At 47.0% G+C, this 21,730-nt stretch overlaps 1 protein-coding gene across 1 annotated transcript in view; it reads right to left on the reverse strand.

The window, feature by feature from the left end:
* The window catches only part of LOC122804611 (transcriptional repressor protein YY1-like), a 1,255,908-nt gene that overhangs the window by 558,764 nt on the left and 675,414 nt on the right, over positions 1–21,730 (reverse strand). The gene's annotated exons all lie outside the window — the stretch shown is intronic.

Consider the following 21,730-nt stretch of genomic DNA (forward strand, 5'->3'; position numbering starts at 1 on the left):
TGATAAAATGGATCCCTGATCAGAAGGGGGAGAATCTTCCTCCACTCTGGGTCTCTTGTCTGGAGGGGGTTGAGAACCTCTGATAAGAGTAATTAAATCCTCAGCCATTTTAAGCATCTGTTTTTTAGGCATGGGACCTGGAGATGGGCCCTGTGCAACAGGCCTTTTGGGGTGCCTGGCTGCTTTGGATTTAGTAAAGGCCTTAATGGAAAAAGAAGATGAGGGTCTGAAGACACCATGGGTGGAAGTGGACCTGTCCACATTAGTAGGCTCAACATTAGCAAAGGCTTCGGAGGTTGTAGTCTGGGAAAGGGCCGAGGTCCCAGCGGTCTCGGGTACAGAGGACACCGCCAAAGGAGTGTCGTCGGTAGTCAGGGACTGCAAAGGCGTCTCGCTGAGAACCGGACCACGTGTAGCCTGTTTTGGCATCGTGTCGGTCCTTTTCCTTGCGTTTTTTGGACAAAACGGTAGTCGGGAGTGTCAGATGACATTTTATAATCAAAAGCTTTACCAAAATAGTGTTGGGCGAACTCCGCCAGACGCTTAATAGTGCGTTTATTGAAGGTAGCGCAAAAGCGGCAGCCCGAGACGTCTTGGTCTGGGCCTAAACAAGGTATGCAGAGGGAATGGAAATCCTTATGCGGTATTTGCTTCCCACAAGAAATACAATTATTAACTTTTTCTGACATCGGTCTGAGGCAAGAAAAGTTTCCCCAACGGGGTACTTAGCTTTAATGAAGACTTTGGTTTCCAAAATTTTATTAATTCAGGAGCTGGCCGACCGGCACTTGCGAACTGCTTCTGCTTCGGGCACCGCGCGGCAAAAAAGACTGAAGAACATGGCGTCGGCTGTGTCTTATATACTCTGGCCTCACTGACGTCAGAAGAGAAAGCGACGACAACCGACGCCGGACCAAGACTTTGGAATTCGGCCGACTGAGGGACCGCCTGACGGCAGAAAACCCATCTGTGATTACTGCAGCTGTATGCACGATGAACATCATCCCTCCAGCTATAAGCAAATACACCACAAAGGTTGTAACAGATTTTAAGGTATAGAAAGGTTTTAGAGAGGGGATGGAGGGAGGGTAACCTGGACTGCAGCAGGGTATACACTCGAACATCTACATTTATGGTAGGTACAAAACTGTACTATGTTCATCATGTTACCCTACTGCAGTCATCACACTTGGGTAGAATCCCAAAGCTAAGGATGGGAGGTGGAGTCAAACAGGGTTAGAGGAGGCTAGAAGGCCCTGCAAAACTGCAGTGGCGAAGCCAGCTCTAGTCTTAGAGTAAAGTGGTAAGTGGTAATGTTTGGTGAAGGTGTGTACTGAACTCCAAGTTGCAGCTTCCAGAATATCCTTGGTTGGCACCCCCCTGAGGAAGGCTGTAGATGTAGCTGCTGCCCTGGTAGAGTGGGGCCTTATGCTAGCAGGAACTGGTTTTCCATGGTGAGTGTAGCAAAAACGTATGCAATGTCCTATCCATTTGGAAATGGTCTGTTTTGAGATAGCCTTTCCTTGTGAAGCTGTAGTATAGGACACAAAAAGTTGGTCAGAATTTCTGAAAGCCTTAGTTTTATCCAAGTAGTAACGTAGTTGCCTGTGAATGTCCAAGGAATGCAGGAGTCTTTCTCCTTTGTTCTGTGGATTTGGAAAGAAGGTGGGTAAATTGATGGTTTGATTTAGAGCCACACTGGATACTACCTTAGGCATAAAGGAGGAGTTAGTTCGTAGAGAAACTCTGTCTTGATGAAAAATGAGGAAAGGCTCTACTGCCATTAGTGCCTGAAGCTCTGAAACTCTTCTAGCTGAAGTAATTGCTAGCAGCAAAGCAGTCTTCCATGATATAAACTTTAAGTCGGCTGAGAAAGCTTGCTCAAAAGGAGGTAGCATAAGTTTTTCCAGAACAAAGTTGAGGTCCCAAGTAGGTGTTGGTGCTCTCCTGGGAGGCCTAATGTTTTTGGTCCCTCTGAGAAACTGCCTTAGGAGTGGATGTGAAAATAAGGGAGGATCCGTGTTGTAGTGAGCAGAAATAGCTGAGGCGTGGATTTTAATACATGAACAAGAAAGCCCTGTGTGTAACATCTCAGTTAAATATTGCAGAATCTGAGGTATGTCAGGCTGAAGGGAATTTTGGCCTTTAGCTTGGTTCCAGGCGCAAAACCCTTTCCATTTGTCTGAGTAGGCTTTCCTGGTGCTGGGCCTCCTGGCCTCCAGAATAACATCCATAACAGCTTGTGAGAGAGGAGCTGGCTGGTTGCTTAGTTGATTTGCCATGCAGCCAAGTTTAAGGTTTTGAGCTGGCTGTGTAGAATCTGATTGTCTTGCTGTGTGAGCAGATGGGTAATTTGTGGTAGAATCCATGGTGGGCCCTGGGCCATATTCCTTAATAGTGGGTACGAGTGCTGGCGTGGCCAGTCTGGGGCAATGAGCATAATTCGGGGTCTCTCCATCCTGACTTTCAGCAGCACCTTTGTGAGAAGGGGTAATGGAGGAAAGGCATATACTGTCAGCATTTTCCAACTGAATGAGAGTGCGTCCATTTACCAAGCTTGATGGTGAAAAGTCCTTGTGCAAAATTTTGTTAGCTGATAGTTTTTGAGGGCTGGCAAACAGGTCTATGTCTGGGAGCCCCCATTTATGAGTTATTGCAAATACTTGTGGATCCAGTTTCCACTCGTGGGGATCCATGATGTTTCTGCTTAGGTCATCTGCCAATGTGTTCTTTTTTCCTGGCAGGAATTGAGCTTGTAATTGAACTTGGTAAGCCAGTGCTGTGTTCCACAAGGTCATTGCTTGCCTGCATAGAGGGTAGGAGTGTGTACCCCCCTGTTTATGTACCACATTACTGTGGTGTTGTCTGTCCTTATGATAAGCTGTCCTGGATGTAAGAGGTCCTTGAAGGCTGTCAGAGCATTTTGTACAGCTAGCATTTCTTTTTGATTGATGTGCAGATTCCTTTGATCTGCCGTCCATATGCCTTGAACGCACCATCCTGCCATGTGTGCCCCCCAGGCATAGTCCGATGCATCTGTTGTCATAGTTTGCCTGGCTGGGGGTAGGGTGAAAGTCTGACCCTTGTTGAGGTGACATGCCTGTGACCACCATAGAAACTCCTGTTGAAGGCAGGGAATGAGAGGTATCATTGTTTCCAAGCTGTGGCTGTGTTGAGTCCATACGCTTTTTAGGTACCATTGTAATTTCCTCATATGCAGTTTTGCAAATGGTATTAGTAGTATGCAAGATGCCATGAAGCCCAAGGCCTGCAGAATTTTTCTTGCAAGGAGTTGGGTCTTTGTTGCCATTGTTCTGAAGTACTGAGTTAATTGTAGTGGTTTGTCTGGCGTCAGACAAGCCATCTGGGCCGTTGTATTCAAGCGGGCACCCAGGAATGTCATATTTTGTGAGGGCACTAGTTTTGATTTCTTTTCGTTTACTGTGTACCCTAGGCAACTTAGAAGATGTTTTACAAAAGCCAGGTGTTTTAAGAGAACGTCCTTGCTTTCTGCTTGGATGAGGCAGTCGTCCAGGTATGGGTATATTTGAATTCCTCTTTGTCTGCAGTATGCAATTACTGGTGCCAGGCATTTTGTGAAGACCCTGGGCACAGTAGATAAGCCAAAAGGCAGTGCAGAGAACTGGTAACGGGTTGAACCTGCAATGAAATGGAGGTATCGTCTGCAATTTTGTCTGATAGGGACATGCAGGTATGCCTCCTTGAGGTCCAACGTTACTAGCCAAGCTTTCTTGCCCAACATGGGAAGAAGCTGCTGTAGTGTTAGCATCTTGAATTTGGGTACTTGCAAGAAGGTGTTTAAAATTGAAAGGTCCAGAATGGGTCTCCAAGCATTGTCCTTTCATGGGGACTAGAAAGAGCCTTGAGTAAAATCCTTGGCCTTGCTCCTGTGTAGGTACCAGCTGAATGATTCTCATGTCCATGAGAGCTGTAATTTGTTTCTATGCCTCTGCCCATTTTGTGGCAGGTTTGGCATTCCTTTTCTCCTTGGCAAGGTGTGGAAATGAAATCTGTATTCTTGTGAGATAATGTCTAGGACCCATTTGTCCTTTATGACGATGCGCCAGTTGTCTGCAAAAAGTGCTAATTTTCCTCCCAAGGGAGCTGCCAGGAGAGTTTTGCTTGGCAGTTTGAGGTTTAAGTCATTGTGTTTGCCTTCTAGTAGTTTAGGACCTGTCTTCTCCTCCCTTCTGTGTTGCAATGCCCCATTGGCAAGGTTTGTAAGGGATTTGTGCTCGTCATCTGTCCCTTGGGCGCCTGTATTTACCCCTCTGTGGTCTGTCAGAAGCTGGAAAGGACCAATTTTTGTTGGCCAATTTCTGCTGAAGCATGGGGGCTGTACCTGTAAGAAATCTTTGACCGTCTGCATAGATTTTGCCTTATCCTCCATTTTCTTTAAAACCTCCTCTGCTTTAACCCCAAATAAGACATCCTGCTGTAAGGGTGTATCTAGTAACTTTGCTTTAACATGATCAGGCAGAAATTGTTCCTTTAACCAAGCATGCCTACGTCTAAACAGACGCAGTAACAGCTGCTCTAGGGGAAGCTTCCAAGGCATCAAAACCATATTGTAAAGTATGTTTGCCCACCTGTTCAGCTGCATGCAACAGATCCTGCATTTCCTTGAATTTAGACTGTTGAGGGTGCGTGCCCATCTTTTGTTTTACTTGAGACATTAGGAATTGCTGGTATTTAAGCATGTGAAATTGACAATTTAGTGCTCTCATAGCGAGAGTAGCTGAGGTGTAAAAACCTTCTTCCCCCACCTATCTAGTGCTCTGGAGTCCCTTTCAGAGGGTACAGGATTTTTAGCCATAAAAGCCTTAGCCCCTTTGGGACCCTGGGAGATTGTCTCTGGATCAGCAACAGGGCTTTTGTATAGGAATTTGTGTGAGTCAGGCACTCTATAGTATCTATCTGGTTTGGCTGGAGCGCGAGGCAGAGAATCTGGATTTAGACTAGATTCTAAGAAAACATCATCCACAATGTCTAAAACTGGGGGGATAGCAAGTAGTCTGTGCTGGGGGAGTAAAAGAAACTCTCGGAGCCTGTTCTTGGAGTCGTAGTAGTCCTGACCTTCCCAGTGGCAATGTTCCCTCATGGTATGTAAGGTTTCCCCAAAGGAATAATCTTCAGGGGGAGAAGCTGAGGGAATGGAGTCTTCAGCATCAGAATCTTCATAAGGGGGAAAGGAGTAATCCTGTTCCTCATAAGAGCCTGAGGAAACAGACACTTGATCAGAGGAGGCATAATTCTCCTCTTTGTCTAGGCCTTTTGTCGGAGGGGGGGGGGTTGGGAACCCCTGATCAAAGAAATCAAATCTTCAGCCATTTTAAGCATCTGTTTCTTAGGCATAGGGCCTTGACCTGGGGACTGAAGAGTGGTCTTTTTTGGTTTTAGAGGAGTCTTAAGCTTAGCATAAGATTTTATGGTGAGATTAGTCGGTCTGAAGACACCTTCAGAAACCAAATGTGTTTCTACAGCACCGGCTTCTCCTTCTGCAATGTCATCGGTAGGGCCTAAAGAAAATGGCTGCGTCAGCCTAGAAAACTCTGCTGGGGGATCCAATTCAGCGGTAGCCAGGGGCTGCGTAGGTGCCTCACTGAAAACCGGAGAACCAGCGACCGGCCCAGACGAGGCCTCAGAGTCTGGCTTAGATCTAGGCTGCCAGTCTTTATCTTTACGTTTTTTATGCACGCCGGTAGTCGGTTGCTCTGACGGCATAGTGTAATTAAATTTTCTACCAAAGTAGTAACGTACAAAATCAAAGCATCGCTTTATAGTTCGCTTATTGAACCTAGCACAAAACCGACAACCAGTGACGTCGTGGTCTGGGCCTAGGCAAGGCATACAAAAAGAATAAAAGTCCTTATGAGGTATTTGCTTCCCACAAGAAATGCAATTAACTTTTTCTGACATCGGACTGAGGCAAGAAAAGGTTCTCCAACGGGGTACTTAGCTTTGAAGACTGCGGACTGAAACTCTATTCAAAAATCTCAGGGGCCGGCCGGCCGACCGGCACTTGCGAACTGCTTCTGCTTCGGGCACCATGCGGCAAGAAAGACTGAAGAAAATGGCGTTGGATGCCTCTCATATACCCCTGGCGCACTGACGTCAGGGAAGAAGCGACAGCAACCGATGCCGGACCAAGACTTTGGAATTCGGGCCGACTGCGGGACCGCCTGACGGCAGGATAACCCAAGTGTGATGACTGCAGCAAGGTAACACAATGAACATCAACAACCACCTCCAGGACAGGTGGCATTGCTAAAGGCCTGTGCTGTGGCAAATCTAAAAATTCTCTGAGTCTCTTTTTGGACTGGGGATAGTCTTGGCATTCCCAGTGGAAATGCTCTCTTAAGGTATGTAAGGTTTTACTAAAAGAAAAATCCTCTGGAGGGGAGGCAGAGGGAATGGATTCCTCTGCACCTGAATCCTCATAAGCAGATAAGGGGATGCCTTCATAATCAGATACCTCAGAGTCATCGGACTCCTTGTCTGTTAAAGCTGCAGAGGACTAGTCTCTTTTCCTTCTAGCAGGGGAAGGCCGACTTCCCCTAATCAGCGTAATAAGGTCTTCAGCCATTCTAAGCATTTGTCTTTGTGGCATGGGAGGATGTGCATGCGCTTTGCTAGTTGGTTTTCTAGGGGTAGCAATTACTCTAGGCCCAAGAAACTCGGTAGTTTTAGATAAAAAAAAAAGTCTGTTTGAGACCAACATCGGTAGTACGAAGAACTGCCTCAAAAGCCGGTGCCTGCACAGCAGCTCTGGACCCATCCAAGGTAGAGACATCCGCAGGTTCCATAGCTGAAGAGTCTCGCGGCATACTGGACTCCAAATGGGTCTCGGTAGAGGCCTGCGAATCCAGACGCGGGCATCAGGGGCTGCGAAAACACCTTCCTGAGTACCGGAGAACTGGCGACAAGCTTAGCGGAAAAGTCGTCTACAGCTTTGGACCTATGCGGTCTGTTTCTGTCTTTATCCTTACGTTTTTTTCGGAATATCGGTAGTCAGATAGCTTACTGAAGCCATTTCGGAATACGCAGATAGAGAGCAAAAGAATTTAGTGACAATGAGAGCCCGACGACAAATGGTTCGAGCACTGAACAAAGCACACAACCGAAAACGAGGTACATCGTAGTCTGGGCCTAAACAGGTGACGCAGTAAGAATGAAAATCTCTTGTGTGGTATTTGCTTTCCACAGGCAAGACAATTGTTAACTTTTTCTGACATCGGTCAGAGCACGAAAAAAGGATTCCCAAGGGGGTACATAACTTTAGAAGACTTTAGGATTATTCAATTTGTAAATGAAAAATCAGGTAGCAGCAGACCGGCGCTTGCGAGCTGCTTCTGCTTCGGGCTCCTCGGCAAGAAAGACTGATGTAATGCCATCGGCTGCCTGTTTTTATACCTCTGACGACCTGACGTCAGTCCTTGAGTGACAGCAACAGACATAGAAATACTAAGTCTCTGGTATTCAGGCTGAGGGCTACCTGCAGGCAGACAACCCAAGTGTGACTGCAACAGTGAAACACGAAGTACAGTTTTGTACCTACCATAAATGTAGATGTTCGAGTGTTAATACAGCTGCAGTCATAACAGATGGGTTCTCCTGCCGTCAGGCGGGTCCTCGGTCGGCCGAATTCCAAAGTCTAGGTCCGGCGTCGGTTGTCGTCGCTTCTTCCCTGACGTCAGTGCGACAGGGGTATAAAAGAACCAGCCGACGCCATGTTCTTCAGTTTTTCTTGCCCCAGATGTCAGGTGCCCCCAGAAGGAAGGCAATACATAAAATTATGAAGTAATGCAATGCAATATAATCAAAAAACAGTAGTTGCAAGCAAATATACCATAAAAGAATACCCCTAGAGGGGAAGGAGGGAGGGAAACCTGGACTGCAGCTGTATTAGCACTCGAACATCTACATTTATGGTAGGTACAAAACTGTACTATGTTCATCGTGCATACAGCTGCAGTCATAACAGATGGGTAGAATCCCAAAGCTAAGAAAGGGGTGGTAGGCACTAGGTGGAACTAGGAGGAGCCAAAATGCCCTGCAAGACTGCAGTGGCAAAGCCTGCTCTGGATTTGGAGTATAATGGTAGGTTGTAGTGTTTGGAGAAGGTATGCACAGAAATCCAAGTGGCTGCTTCCAAGATATCCTTGGTAGGAACTCCTCTGAGGAAGGCTGCAGAGGTGGCTGTGGCCCTGGTGGAGTGAGTTCTAATGCCTGTAGGAACAGTTTTGCCATGAAAGGAATAGCAAAAGCGTATGCAGTGGGCTATCCATTTTGAGATTGTCTGCTTGGAAATTGGCTTTCCTGGGGCTCCTACCGCATAGGCCACAAAGAGCTGTTCTGATTTTCTGAAAAGCTTTGTTCTGTCCAAATAATAACGCAGTTGCCTGTGGATGTCCAAGGAATGTAGTAATCTCTCCCCTTTGTTTTGAGGATTGGGATAAAAAGTAGGTAAATGTATGGCCTGATTTAAAGCTACCCTGGATACCACTTTAGGCATAAAGGAAGGGTTGGTTCGTAATGAAACTCTGTCCTGATGGAAGATGATAAAAGGCTGGACAGCCATGAGGGCCTGTAGTTCTGAAACTCTACTAGCTGAAGTGATGGCCAGAAGGAAAGCTGTTTTCCAGGACAAATATTGCAAATCTGATGAAGCAGCTGGCTCAAAAGGAGGGAAAGTCAGTTTTTCCAGAATGAAATTTAGATCCCAAGCAGGTATTGGTTGTTTCCTTGGAGGTCTTAAATTCTTAGCCCCTCTGAGGAACTGTCTTACAAGAGGGTGAGAGAATAAAGGAGGATCAGTGTTGTATTCTGCAGAAATGGCTGAGGCATGGATTTTGATGGAGGAGAACGAAAGTCCACTGCTTACTTCAGCCAAATATTGTAGTATTTGAGGTAAATTCAGTGTTCCAGGGTTCTGGCCCTTTTTCTCATTCCAGACAGAAAAACGTTTCCATTTTGCGGAGAAAGCTTTTCTAGTTGATGGCCTTCTGGCCTCCAAAATGACATCCTGCACCTCCTTGGAGAGTAGGGCCTGCTGTGATGCTAAGGAATCTTCCATGCGGCTAGATTGAGTGTTTTTAGCTGACTGTGAAGAGTTTTGAAGCTGTGCTGAGTCAGAAGAAGAGGCATTAGAGGCAGGGTCCATGGAGGGGAATGAGTCAGGCTCCTCAGGAGTGGGTACCAGTGTTGCCTTGGCCAGTCTGGAGCAATGAGGATCATCTTTGGTCTGTCTGCTCTGGTCTTCAATAGGACTTTGGGTGGCAGAGGAAGAGGAGGGAAGGCATAAACTGTCATTGATGTCCAGCTGAAAGAGAGAGCGTCCACTCTCCAGGTCTTTGGGTGGAAGGTCCTCGAGCAGAATTTTGTCAATTGATGATTTTTGTGGGAGGCAAAGAGATCTATGTCTGGCCTTCCCCATTCTTGAGTTATTTCTGTAAAAACTTTTGGATGCAACATCCATTCGTGTGGATCTGTCATATTCCTGCTTAGGTTGTCTGCCAGCGTGTTTTCCTTGCCTGGCAAGTACTGTGCTTCTAGTTCCATTTGTAAGTCCATGGCAAGTACTGTGCTTGTAGTTCCATTTCTAAGTCCATGGCCATGTTCCAAAGTGATATGGCCAGTCTGCATAGGGGATAGGAATGTGTTCCTCCCTGCTTGTTTATGTACCATATAACTGTGGTGTTGTCCGTTCTTATCAATAGTTGACCAGGTTGTAGAAGGTCCTTGAAAGCTATAATAGCATTTATTACTGCTAGCATTTCTTTTTGATTGATGTGAAGGTGCTTTTCTTTTTGGGACCATTTGCCCTGAATGCACCGGTCTGTCATGTGCGCCCCCCAGGCGTAGTCCGAGGCGTCTGTTGTGATGACTTGATTTGCTTGAGGCTTGCTGAATGGAAGACCTGTGTTTGCTTGACATGCTTGAGCCCACCACAGAAATTCCTTTTGCAGACATGGAAGTAGTTGTATTATTGTTTCCAAACTGTGGCTGTGTTGAGACCATATGTTTTTTAGGTACCATTGTAGTTTTCTCATATGCAGCTTTGCACATGGGATTAGCAAGATGCAAGATGCTATGAATCCCAGAGCCTGCAGGATTTTCCTTGCAGTCAGCCTGGTGCAATTTGCCAGTGTTTTGAAGTATTGAATTAGTTGCCCCTGCTTCTCTGGCGTGAGGTAGGCCATCTGGGTGTTTGTGTCCAAATTGGCACCCAGGAAAATTATATTTCGAGAGGGTATTAGCCTTGATTTCTCTTTGCTGACTGTGTATCCCAGAGAGTTTAATAACATTATTACATAAGCCAGATGTTTCAGAAGAATGTGCTTGCTGTCCCGCTTGGATCAGGCAGTCGTCCAAATAAGGGTATATTTGTATCCCTTGAAGTCTGCAGTAGGCAATTACTGATGCCAGGCATTTCGTGAATACTTGGGGCGCAGTAGACAAGCCAAAGGGCAATGCAGAGAATTGATAATGGGTTGAACCTGCAAGAAATCTGAGGTATCTTCTGCAATTTTATCTGATTGGGACATGCAGGTATGCCTAATTGAGGTCCAATGTTACCAGCCAAGACTCCTTGCCCAGCATGGGAAGAAGTTGCTGTAGAGTGAGCATCTTGAATTTTGGTACGAGTAGGAATGTGTTTAGGATGGAAAGATCCAAAATAGGTCTCCAATCTTTTCCCTTCCTTGGCACCAGAAATAGCCTGGAATAAAAACCTTGACCTTGTTCGTGTGTAGGTACCTCTTGAATAACTTTCATGTTTATAAGATCTGAAATTTGCTTTTGTGCCTCTGCCCTTTGATTGTGTGGCAGTTTTGGCATGCCTCTCATTTTTGGAAGGGTATGAAAGTGGAATTTGTAGCCTCTGTTTATAATGTCCAGGATCCATTTGTCCCTTGTGACAACATGCCAATTTTTTGAGAATAGTGCCAGCTTTCCTCCTAAGGGGGCTGCCATTTGAGACCTGGTTGGCCTGCAAAGGGGAAAGTCATTGGGTCTGCTTTCTGAAAGATTGTGAGTTGTCCTCACCACCTCTTGGTGTAGGAGCTTGCCATTGTCTGCCTCTGTACGATCCTTGTGGTTGTCCTCTGCCCCTCGGGCGCCTGTATCTGCCTCTTTGGGGTCTGTCCGTGGCAGGAAAGGACCAGTTTTTGGAAGGCCAATTTCTACTAAAACGTGGTGGTTGAACCTGCAGAAATTCTTTCACAGTTTGCATTTATTTAGCTTTTTCCTCCATTTTTCGTAATACTTCCTCAGCATTTGCCCCAAATAGTACATCCTTTTGAAGTGGGGCGTCTAGTAATTTAGCTTTGACATGATCAGGCAAGGTTTGTTCCTTGAGCCAAGCATGCCTGCGTATGACTGAGCCTGTAACAACAGCTCTACATGAGGCCTCTAGAGCATCAAAACCTTCTAGAGCATCAAAACCACATTGTAAGGTATGTTTACCCACTTGTTCTGCACTATGCATCAAATCCTGCAACTCCTTCAAGTCTGGTTGTTCAGGTTGTGACCTTTTACTTTTCAATTGAGATAACAGAAACTGTTGGTATTTTAGCATATGAAACTGGCAGTTTAAGGCCCTCATGGTTAAGGTAGCAGAGGTATATACCTTTTTTCCCCACCTTTCTAAGGATCTGGAATCTCTCTCGGAAGGCAATGGATTTTTGGCAATGGAAGCCTTAACTCCCTTGGGTCCCTGTGAGATGGTTTCTAGGTCAGCAGCATGGCTTTTGTAAAGAAATTGGTGTGAGTTAGGAACCCTGTAGTACCTGTCAGGCTTAACTGGAGCTGGAGGTAGAGAGTCCAGGTTAAGGCAGGCCTCCGAGTAAACATCATCTAGGATGTCCAAGACAGGAGGTATAGCCAGAGGCCTGTGCTGGGGTAACAAAAGAAATTCCCTGAGCCTTTTCTTGGAATCTGAATAATCCTGGCCTTCCCAGTGGAAGTGTTCCCTTAAGGTATGCAAAGTTTCCCCAAATGAGAAATCCTCAGGGGGGGATACAGAAGGAATAGACTCCTCTGCATCAGAGTCTTCAAAAGGGGAGTAAGCCTGTTCCTGATCATCAGTGTGTTCTGAAACAATGGATCCCTGATCAGAGGAGGGGGAATCATCCTCTACTCTGGGCCTTTTGTCCGGAGGTGGCTGAGAAATAGAAGTTATGTTCTTACCATAACGTTCCATGTTACTTGTCTTCTTCTCGCCTTCTTCTTGCTGGATGGGTTCGGAGCCGACCTTGGCTCCGACTCGGCCACTGTAAAAGCTCGAGAGTTGGTTCCACCGGCTCGAGGCTCCCCTTATATCCCACAATGCCAGGCGAGAGTTACCTCAGATCTCGTTTGTAAGCTAACCCCAGCTTATAATAGTAACAGAATAACTCTAAACAGAGTCCACCTCTAACAACAGAAAGAAAGAAGGAAGATCTACATCCTGAACCAGGAAATATGCATAACAGCATATGCCTAAGAAAGAGGTGGTAGAAAGAGAGGTCACAATCACAACTCCTCTAGGTCTGTCCAGGCCAGGGGGAAGGAGGGTGGAGAAGAAGGCGAGAAGAAGACAACTAACATGGAACGTTATGGTAAGAACATAACTTCTATATGTTAAGTTGTCTATCTCGCCTTCATTCTTGCTGGATGGGACCGCGTCCCTAGCACCTTGTCCCGGGTGGCCTAACGGAACAGACTCCTGAGAACAGTGGAACCAAAGTTAGCTCTATGCCTAGAAGCTAAGTCCAACTTATAATGAGAAATGAAAGTGTGAGGAGTAGCCCAAGTAGCCGCTGCACAAATGGTGTCAATAGGCAGTCTGTCTTGGAAGGCTAAAGAAGCAGCCAAAGCTCTGGTGGAATGGGCCTGTCTAATTTCATATACAAGGGAAATCAAAGATGTTAGCCATCTGGATAATGATACCTTTGAAACTGAAAGTCCCTTTCTGCTTTCCGCATAGGAGACAAACAGCTGATCAGATTTTCTGAATTGTTTAGTTCTATCCAAGTAGTACCTCAATTGACGATGAACATCCAGGCAGTGTAATTTTTGTTCAGACCTATTGGAATATTCTGGAAAAAAGACAGGGAGGTCAATGCTTTGATTTAGATTTGACGTAGAGACCACCTTAGGCAAAAAGGACGGGTTAGTTCGTAAGGATACTCTGTCCTTATGAAACAATAGATAAGGAGGTCGACAGCTGAGTGCTTGAAGCTCTGAAACTCTTCTAGCTGAAGTAATAGCTACCAGAAAAAGAGTCTTCCATGATAGAAATTTTAAAGAACAGGAGACTGCAGGTTCGAACGGGGGAAGAATCAAAGAAGCAAGAACTAAATTTAGGTCCCAAGGAGAAGGAGGATTTCTTATAGGAGGTCTGAAGAAAAACTCCTTTCAAAAAGGCTTTGCAAAGCTTGTGGGACATTAAGGCAGATTCAGAAATACCCACATGAAAGTTAGAAATAGCTGCCAATTGAACTTTAAGAGTAGAGGGAGATGAACCTGCATGGAAGAGTTCAGCTAGAAAATCAAGGACTAATTGGATGGAAGCAGTGAAAGGATCTATGTCCTTTCTTGAGCCCAATATGTGAAGCGTTTCCACTTACTCAAATAAATCTTCCGAGTGGAAGATTTATGGGAAGCTATCAAAATATCTCGAACAGAGTGAGATAATTGAGGAAGCCTGGCTAAGGTTGGAACTGGAGGAACCAAGCAGTGAGGTTCAGAGAGGGGAGGGAGCGATGAAACTGACCCGACTGATGGATCAAAAGATCTGGTACTAGGTCCAGATTCCACGGTCGCTCCAAAAGAAATTGATGTAGAAAGGGGAACCACACCTGTCGAGGCCAGTAAGGAGCAATGAGGATCAATGAGGCCTTCTGAGCGATAGCTTTCTGTATCACTTGAGAGATTAGTGGGAAAGGAGGAAATGCATACAGAAGTCCCCGGGGCCAAACTTGGACTAGAGCGTCTCTGCTGGGTTGGCCTGGTAAAGGGAATAGAGTGAAATATTCTCTGCACTTGCTGTTTTGGGGAGTAGCAAAAAGATCGCAGCAAGGCTGACCCCACTTGAGGAAAATTTCTCTCACAACAGAGTCTTTCAGAGACCACTCATGAGGCATGAGGATAGCTCTGCTCAACTTGTCCGCAATTTGATTGGACTTCCCGGGGATGTGCGTTGCTATCAGAAACCGCTGAGAAGAAATCGCCCATTGCCACAGTCTGAGTGCTTCTCGACACAGCGGATATGACCTGGTTCCGCCTTGTTTGTTGATGTACCACACTACAGACATATTGTCTGTCTGGATTGCAATCGTTCCCAAGGGAAGAGAGTCTTGAAGGGCTTGCAACGCTAAAAGCACTGCTCTCATCTCCAGAACATTTATGTGCAAGTGGCATTCGTTTGGTTGCCATGTGCCCTGGACCGTCCTGCCCTGATAATGCCCCCCCCACCCGATCAGGGAGGCATCCGTTGTCAGAGTAGCAACCGGAGGGGGTGGAACAAAGGGTCTTCCCAACAAGAGCTGAGGGGAAGACATCCACCACGAGATGATTTTTGCACGCTTGCGTGATCATAATGGTGTGGGACATTGGAAGTTCCTGGTATGACCATTGAGTAAAGAGCATCCATTGAAGGATCCGCATGTGGAATATGGCTAATGGAAGCAGAGGTATGGCCGCCGCCATAATTCCCAACACTTTTAGAACTAACCTGGTTTTGATTCTGTTGTTGTTGAAAAGGAGTGAGACCAGTTTGTGAATGTCTGTTATTCTCTGATGTGTTAGTCTCGCAGACATGTCTACTGTGTCTAGATTTGCGCCTATGAAAGTAATAGCACGACAAGGCGACAAAACAGACTTTTCGCAATTTATTGAAATGCCCAGCTTTTGACAAATGCGAAAAGTGCAATCCCTGGCCATCAGAAGGAGATGCTTGGTGCGAGCTGTGAGGAGCCAGTCGTCCAAATATGGAAACACCTGGAATCCTTGTCGTCTCAGGTGAGAAGCTACCACTGCCATGCATTTGGTAAACACCTGGGGGGCAGTGGTGAGACCAAAGGGCAGGGCCCTGAACTGAAAATGACTGGTTCCCAGCCTGAAGCAGAGGAATCTTCTGGAGTGTCTGTTCATTTTTATGTGATAGTATGCATCCTGAAGGTCTATAGAGCACATCCAGTTTCCTTTGCCCAAGAGGGGAAGAATGGATTGCAGCGTGACCATCCGAAATCTTGTTTTCTTGACTGATCTGTTCAAGATACTGAGATCCAAAATTGGTCTCCAGTCCCCTGTTTTCTTTGGAACTAAAAAGAACCTTGAGTAGATTCCGGATCCTTGCTGGTCTGCTGGAACTGGCTGAATTGCTCTTTTTGCAAGCAGTTTTGAAATTTCCAAAACCGCTAGATCCCTTTGAGCGGGTGGAACATCTGGAAGGGATTTTTTTGATTGGTTTGGAATGCGAAGAAAGGGGATAGAATAGCCTTCAGAAATGACGGACTGTACCCATTTGTCTTGAGTCAGGGATAGCCAGGCTTCTGGGTACAGTGACAATCTTCCCCCGACTGCCTCCGAAGGTGGGCAGTCGGGCAACACCTCAGGGATGCTGAAAGGGCTTGTCAGAGAAGGCTTCCCGATTGCCCTGGTTCTGCGGACCCCCCCTGCCCCTAGGGCGACGTCTACCATTGTTATTCCCGCCTCTGCCTCTGGCGGGGAAACGACTCTGTGCGTCAGGCGAAGTCCCTTGAGACTGTTTACGGAACCACATCTTTCCACCTTTCTGGCCTTTGGGGTAAGGCCTACAAGGAGTAGAAAACGGACTCCGACGGCAGAAAGGGTCTTGCCATCAGTTTCGCACCTAGTCAAGGTTTCTTTCACTTGAGGACCAAAGAGAGATGATCCATCAAACAGGGAGTTAGTGAAAGACGCCTTGAAGGGGTCCAAATTGCATAGCCGCATCCAGGCATGCCTACGTAAGGCCACACCTGTCCCTGCGGCTCTACTGCTCCATCAGCCGCGTAAGAAAGAAGACGATGGAGGAGTTGGTTATGGAGTTAAGGGTAGCCAGCTGCGTGTTCATCTTATCTTGAAAACCCGCAGCTGTAGGGTCCTTTAACATTTCACTCGCTTCCTTGATCAGGTCCCTTTGAAGACGAGTAAAATGGCATAGGTAGTTCAGCGAACGCATGGTAAATGTCGCTGACGAGAACATCCGCTTCCCATACCTGTCCATGGACCTAGATTCCTTGTTAGGTGGATGGACAGGTACTGAAGGATCAGCTAGCTCCTTCTTAGTGGCAGCAGCTACCACCATAGCATCCACAGAAACTCCTTTTGTTAAGAACTGTTTGTCTGCTGGTGCCGTTATGAACTTGGAGGGTCTCCTGGGAGTGGGGTCCACTGAATCAGGAGCCGTCCATGCCTTCTTAGCAACCACCTGCATGAGGGGGTCAAAGGGGGGGGACACCCAGGAGGTGGAAGGGCGAGAGCCAAACGCCTCAAGATACACAGATTTATCCTCCGAAGGGTTGAGGGCTGGCCAATTTCCCCTCTGCTTCAGGATCTCTAGAATGTCTGCAAATGAGACATCTTCAAAAGGGGAACGGGGGGAACCCTCAGAATCATCTAAATCTGTGTCCGACGTGATGGACTCAGGTGAGTCAATGTGTTTCCTCTTACACTTCCTCTTCCGAGGGGGCTCTTCTGCCAAATCAGGAGAGGCCTCGGAAGAGGATGAAATCCCCACATGGGGTTCCTGAGGAGCTGGCTCTCTGCGGTCCGGGATGAGGGAGTGAGTCGACTTGACCTGAGGCACCGTAGAGGGAGGGGCGGACGGAGCCGACTGTGGAGTAGAGCCAGGCTCTAACACACTCTGCATGACCTCGAATGCACCCCTGTCAGGCAAAGCCAGAGGTCCCCGCTCCGAGAAGCTAAGAACCTCCCTCGGCACAGACAGTGATGGCTCGAGGTCGATGTCGAGCCGAACTACCAGCGCCAAGCACCGAGAGGGAGAGGGGTCGGACAAGGGTCCGATGCCACTCACCCCTCGAGCCGACGAGGAAGTCCGGCGCCGAGATTCTTCCAAGGAAGAAATCGAGCCGACGGAGCCGAAGACAATTGTATCGGCCCGACGCTATCACAGTCTCGGTTCCGACGCGACCCGGCTCCGAGCTCAAGAGAGTTGAAGGAGGAATATATTGATGGACCGGGGCAGGCATCAACTGATGAGTCGGGCTCTGAAGCATCTGGGCCAGTGCCTCGGACTTAAGAAGTCGACTCACTACCCTCTGAAGGTCATGATCCGACAGCCTCGATGACCTAGAGGAGTGAGATCTTTGGCTCCGTTCAGACAGCAGGGGAGATCCTGGAGCCGAATGAACGGAGCCAAGGGATGGTGACCTGGACCTCTTCCTAGTTGTCGGCTCCGAAGGTCTGGTCGGAGCCGACACGGGAATTTCTAATACCTCGGCTCCAGCCGGAGCCGAGGGAACCACAGAAACTGTGGACTGAGACTCATCGGCTCCAGCCGGAGCCGATGTAGACACAGGTTTAGAAACCTTAGGTCTCGGCTCAGTTGTCGGAGCCGAAGACCTAGATGCCTTAGAGGGCTTCCCTGTAGATACAGAAAGGGAATCCTCTGGCTTGAGTAAGCCCCTTAAAATTAATTTATTTTTTCTTTCCTGCAGGACCCTGGGGCTGAAGCCATGGCACACAGCACAGGAGTCCTGCAGGTGCAAAGGTCCCAGACAGTAGACACAAGAAGTGTGAGCGTCTGTCAGAGACATTTTCTGACAGCACGCATCACACTTCTTGAATCGAGACCTTTGCTTCTTTAGACATCTCTAAAGGTGTAATCACACACACACAAACACACTAATTACACCCTGTCAAGTTTAAATTATAATAAAACACTAACTAGGTTTTAAAATAAGAAATAACACACACACTCCACTAGGTAAGAAAAAAGGCCTGTAGGCCCAAGGGAAGAACTTAAAGTTCTTGAGGGAAAAACGGGAATTTTTAGAAGGGGATAAAAATTTCTCTAAACTAAGGGAAATAAGTAAAAATATTAAAATTAAAGGGGTTTTAATAGACTAACTTACACAAGAAAAGTCACTTACCAAGAACCGGTAGAAACCAACACCTCGATAGCTGTAGCGGCAAACGAGATCTGAGGTAACTCTCGCCTAGCATTGTGGGATATAAGGGGAGCCTCGAGCCGGTGGAACCAACTCTCGAGCTTTTACAGTGGCCGAGTCGGAGCCGAGGTCGGCTCCGAACCCATCCAGCAAGAATGAAGGCGAGATAGACAACTTAACATCCTCTGATTAGAGTAATTAAATCCTCAGCCATTTTAAGCATCTGTCTCTTAGGCATGGGGCCTGGAGATGGGTCCTGTGTAACTGGTCTCTTAGGGTGCATGGTTGCTTTAGACTTGGTGAAAGCCTTGATGGAGAAAGAAGAGGAAGGTCTGAAGACACCTTGAGTGGAGGTGGACCTGTCCACATTCTGTTTCAACGCCAAGAGTGGCTTCGGTATCTGTAGTCGGTGTGTGGGCCGAGGAGCCTGCGACCTCGGGTACAGGAGACACCACCAAAGATGTGTCGTCGGTAGTCAGGGGCTGCATAGGCGCCTCACTGAGAACTGGACCACGTGTAGTCGGCTTTGGCGTGGCGTCGGTAGAGGCCGCGGATCTCGAGTGTCGGTCCTTGTCTTTGCGTTTTTTTAGACAAAACCAGTGTCGGAGTATCCGACGACATGGTATAGTTAAAAGCTTTCCCAAAAAAATGCTGGGCGAACTCCGCCCGACGCTTAATAGTGCGTTTGTTGAATGTAGCACAACAGTGACAGGCCGAGACGTCGTGGTCTGGGCATAAACAAGGTATACAGAGGGAATGGAAATCCTTATGCGGTATTTGCTTCCCACAAGAAATACAATTATTAACTTTGTCTGACATCGGTCTGAGGCAAGAAAAGTTTCCCCAACGGGGTACTTAGCTTTTAAGAAGACTTCGGTTTTCCAAATTTTTCGTAATCTCAGGAGCTGGCCGACCGGCACTTGCGAACTGCTTCTGCTTCGGGCACCGCGCGGCAAGAAAGACTGGAGAACATGGCGTCGGCTGGTTCTTTTATACCCCTGTCGCACTGACGTCAGGGAAGAAGCGACGACAACCGACACCGGACCTAGAATTTGGAATTCGGCCGACCGAGGACCCGCCTGACGGCAGGAGAACCCATCTGTTATGACTGCAGCTGCATGCACGATGAACATCATCTGTTTGATCAAAGGGTGTGAGAAAAGGGGCTGCTCAGTGGGAAAAATCAGCAGAGATAGCAGAAGCATGAATTTTAATAGAGGAAAAAGAGGCCACTGTGTAGCAGGTCAGCTAATCCAGGATGAGAGAGAGGGAGGGCTGTGCCATATTGGCTACCTTAGCCCGAATACAGATGCAGAACCTTTTCCATTTGTCAGCATAAGTCTTTGTAGTGCTAGGGGGTCTGGCCTCACATCTAACATCTAGAACCTGTTTACTGAGGTTGGCAGATTGATCAGGGGTTAGGGAATAAGCCAAGCTGCCAAACTTGAGTGTCTGCAATTGGGGATGCATGAATTCCCCTTCCCTCTGGGTCAGGAGGTTTGGAACCTGAGGAAGATGCCTTGGTGGCAGTGGGGACAGGCTGCACAGCAAGGGGTACCAGTGGTGACGAGGCCAGCCTGGAGCTGTAAGAATTGTCCTTGGTATTTCCTCCTTTATTTTGAGCAGTACCCTGGTGATGAGAGGTAGTGGAGGAAATGTATAGACCGATAGAATGACCAAGGGGAAGGACAGGGCATCCACTTTCCAAGCCATGCAGTGATAATCCCTGGTGCAGAATTTGCTGAGCTGATGGTTGGTGTGGGAGGCAAAGAAGTCGACCTTCGGGGCTCGCCATTTCTGAGTTATTAGGGGGAAGGTTCTTCTGCTGAGCTGCCACTCATGTGGGTCCAGAAGATTTCTGCTTAATTGGTCTGCCAGAGAGTTGAGAGAACCTGGTAGGAATTGTGCTAACAGGTGGAGTTGCATGGCAGAGGCTGTGTGCCAAAGGGTCATGGCCAGCCTGCATAGAGGATAGGAGCGAGTCCCTCCCTGCTTGTTGATATACCACATCACAGTGGTGTTTGTTTTGATCAGGAGAGCTCCTGGCGAGAGAAGGGTCTTGAAAGCTATCAAGACGTGCTGGACAGTCATCTCTTTTAGGATGATGTGCAGGGGGATTTGCTGTGGCCTTCATTGGCCCTGTATGCACCTGCCATCCAGGTGTACACCCCAGGCATAGCCTGATGCATCTGTGGTGAGAAAAGTAGTCCCTTGTTGTGGAAGCATGCTGTTGCCCACTAAAGAAAATCTTTTCTGAGGCAAGGAATTATAGGTATAAGAGTCTCCAGGTCTTGAGTGTGTTAACACCAAAGGCTTTTTAGGTACCACTGTAAGTTTCCTCATATGCAGTCTGGCATACGGAATGGAGTAGTATGCCAGATGCCATGAACTCCAGAGCTTGCAGGATTTTCCTTGCAGATAGCCGAGGTCTGATGGCTAGTTGAGAGAAGCAGACTGTCAGGAAAATTTGCTTTTCTGGTGTAAGGAATGCCATCTGGGATGCTGTGCCCAGGCTTGCTCCCAGGAATATAATCCTTTGGGTGGGCACCTGTTTGGATTTCTTTTCGTTGACTGTGTACCCTAGGGAGGTTAGTAGGGACTTTACAAAGGCCAGGTGCTTGAGCAGCTTTTCCTGGCTGACTGCCTGAATTAGGCAGTTGTCCAAGTATGGGTAAATCTGGATATTCCTTTGTCTGCAAAAGGTAATGGCCAGAGCCAGACATTTTGTGAAAACTTTGGGAGCAGTATATAAGCCAAAGGGAAGCGCAGAGAACTGAAAGTGCCGAGCTCCTGCCCTGAAAAGTACAGCTGTGTACACTTACCATAAATGTAGATGTTAGAGGTATTCACTGTTGCAGTCATTACATTCGGGGTAATCTGCTGGCAGGTTGCCCTCAGTCGGCCTGAAGTCCAAAGTCTTTGAGTCCTGCATCGGTTGCTGTCTTCTCTTCCATGACATCAGGGGTATAAAACATGCAGCCGACGCCATTTTCTTTAGTTTTTCTTGCCCCCAAAAAGGTAGCAATATTCTAAATTACACACACACACATATATATATATATATATATATATATATATATATATATATATATATATATATATATATATATACACACACACACACACACACACACACACATACATATATATATATATATATACACACACACACACACACACACACACACACACACACACACACACACACACACACACACAAATGCACCAATATAAACTTAATCTTCATCTACAAGCAAATACAGCACATAGGTTGTAGAAGATAGAGAAGGAAAGATAAACTGTAGAATGACAGGGGGATGGCGGGAGGGTAACCTGGACTGCAACAGTGAATACACTACAACATCTACATTTATGGTAAGTGTACGCAACTGTACTATGTTCTTCGTGTTTCACTGTTGCAGTCATTACATTTGGGTAGAATCCTAAAGCTATGGTTGGGAGGCTGGAGCTAAACAGCATTAGGTGAGGCTATAAGGCACTGCAGTGGCAAAGCCTACCATGGACTTAGAGTAGAGAGGCAAATGGTAATGCTTTGTAAAGGTGTGAACAGC

Source organism: Protopterus annectens, chromosome 6.part0 (genome assembly GCF_019279795.1).
Source record: "Protopterus annectens isolate FY-2018-M chromosome 6.part0, PAN1.0, whole genome shotgun sequence".
NCBI classification, from domain to species: domain Eukaryota; kingdom Metazoa; phylum Chordata; order Ceratodontiformes; family Protopteridae; genus Protopterus; species Protopterus annectens.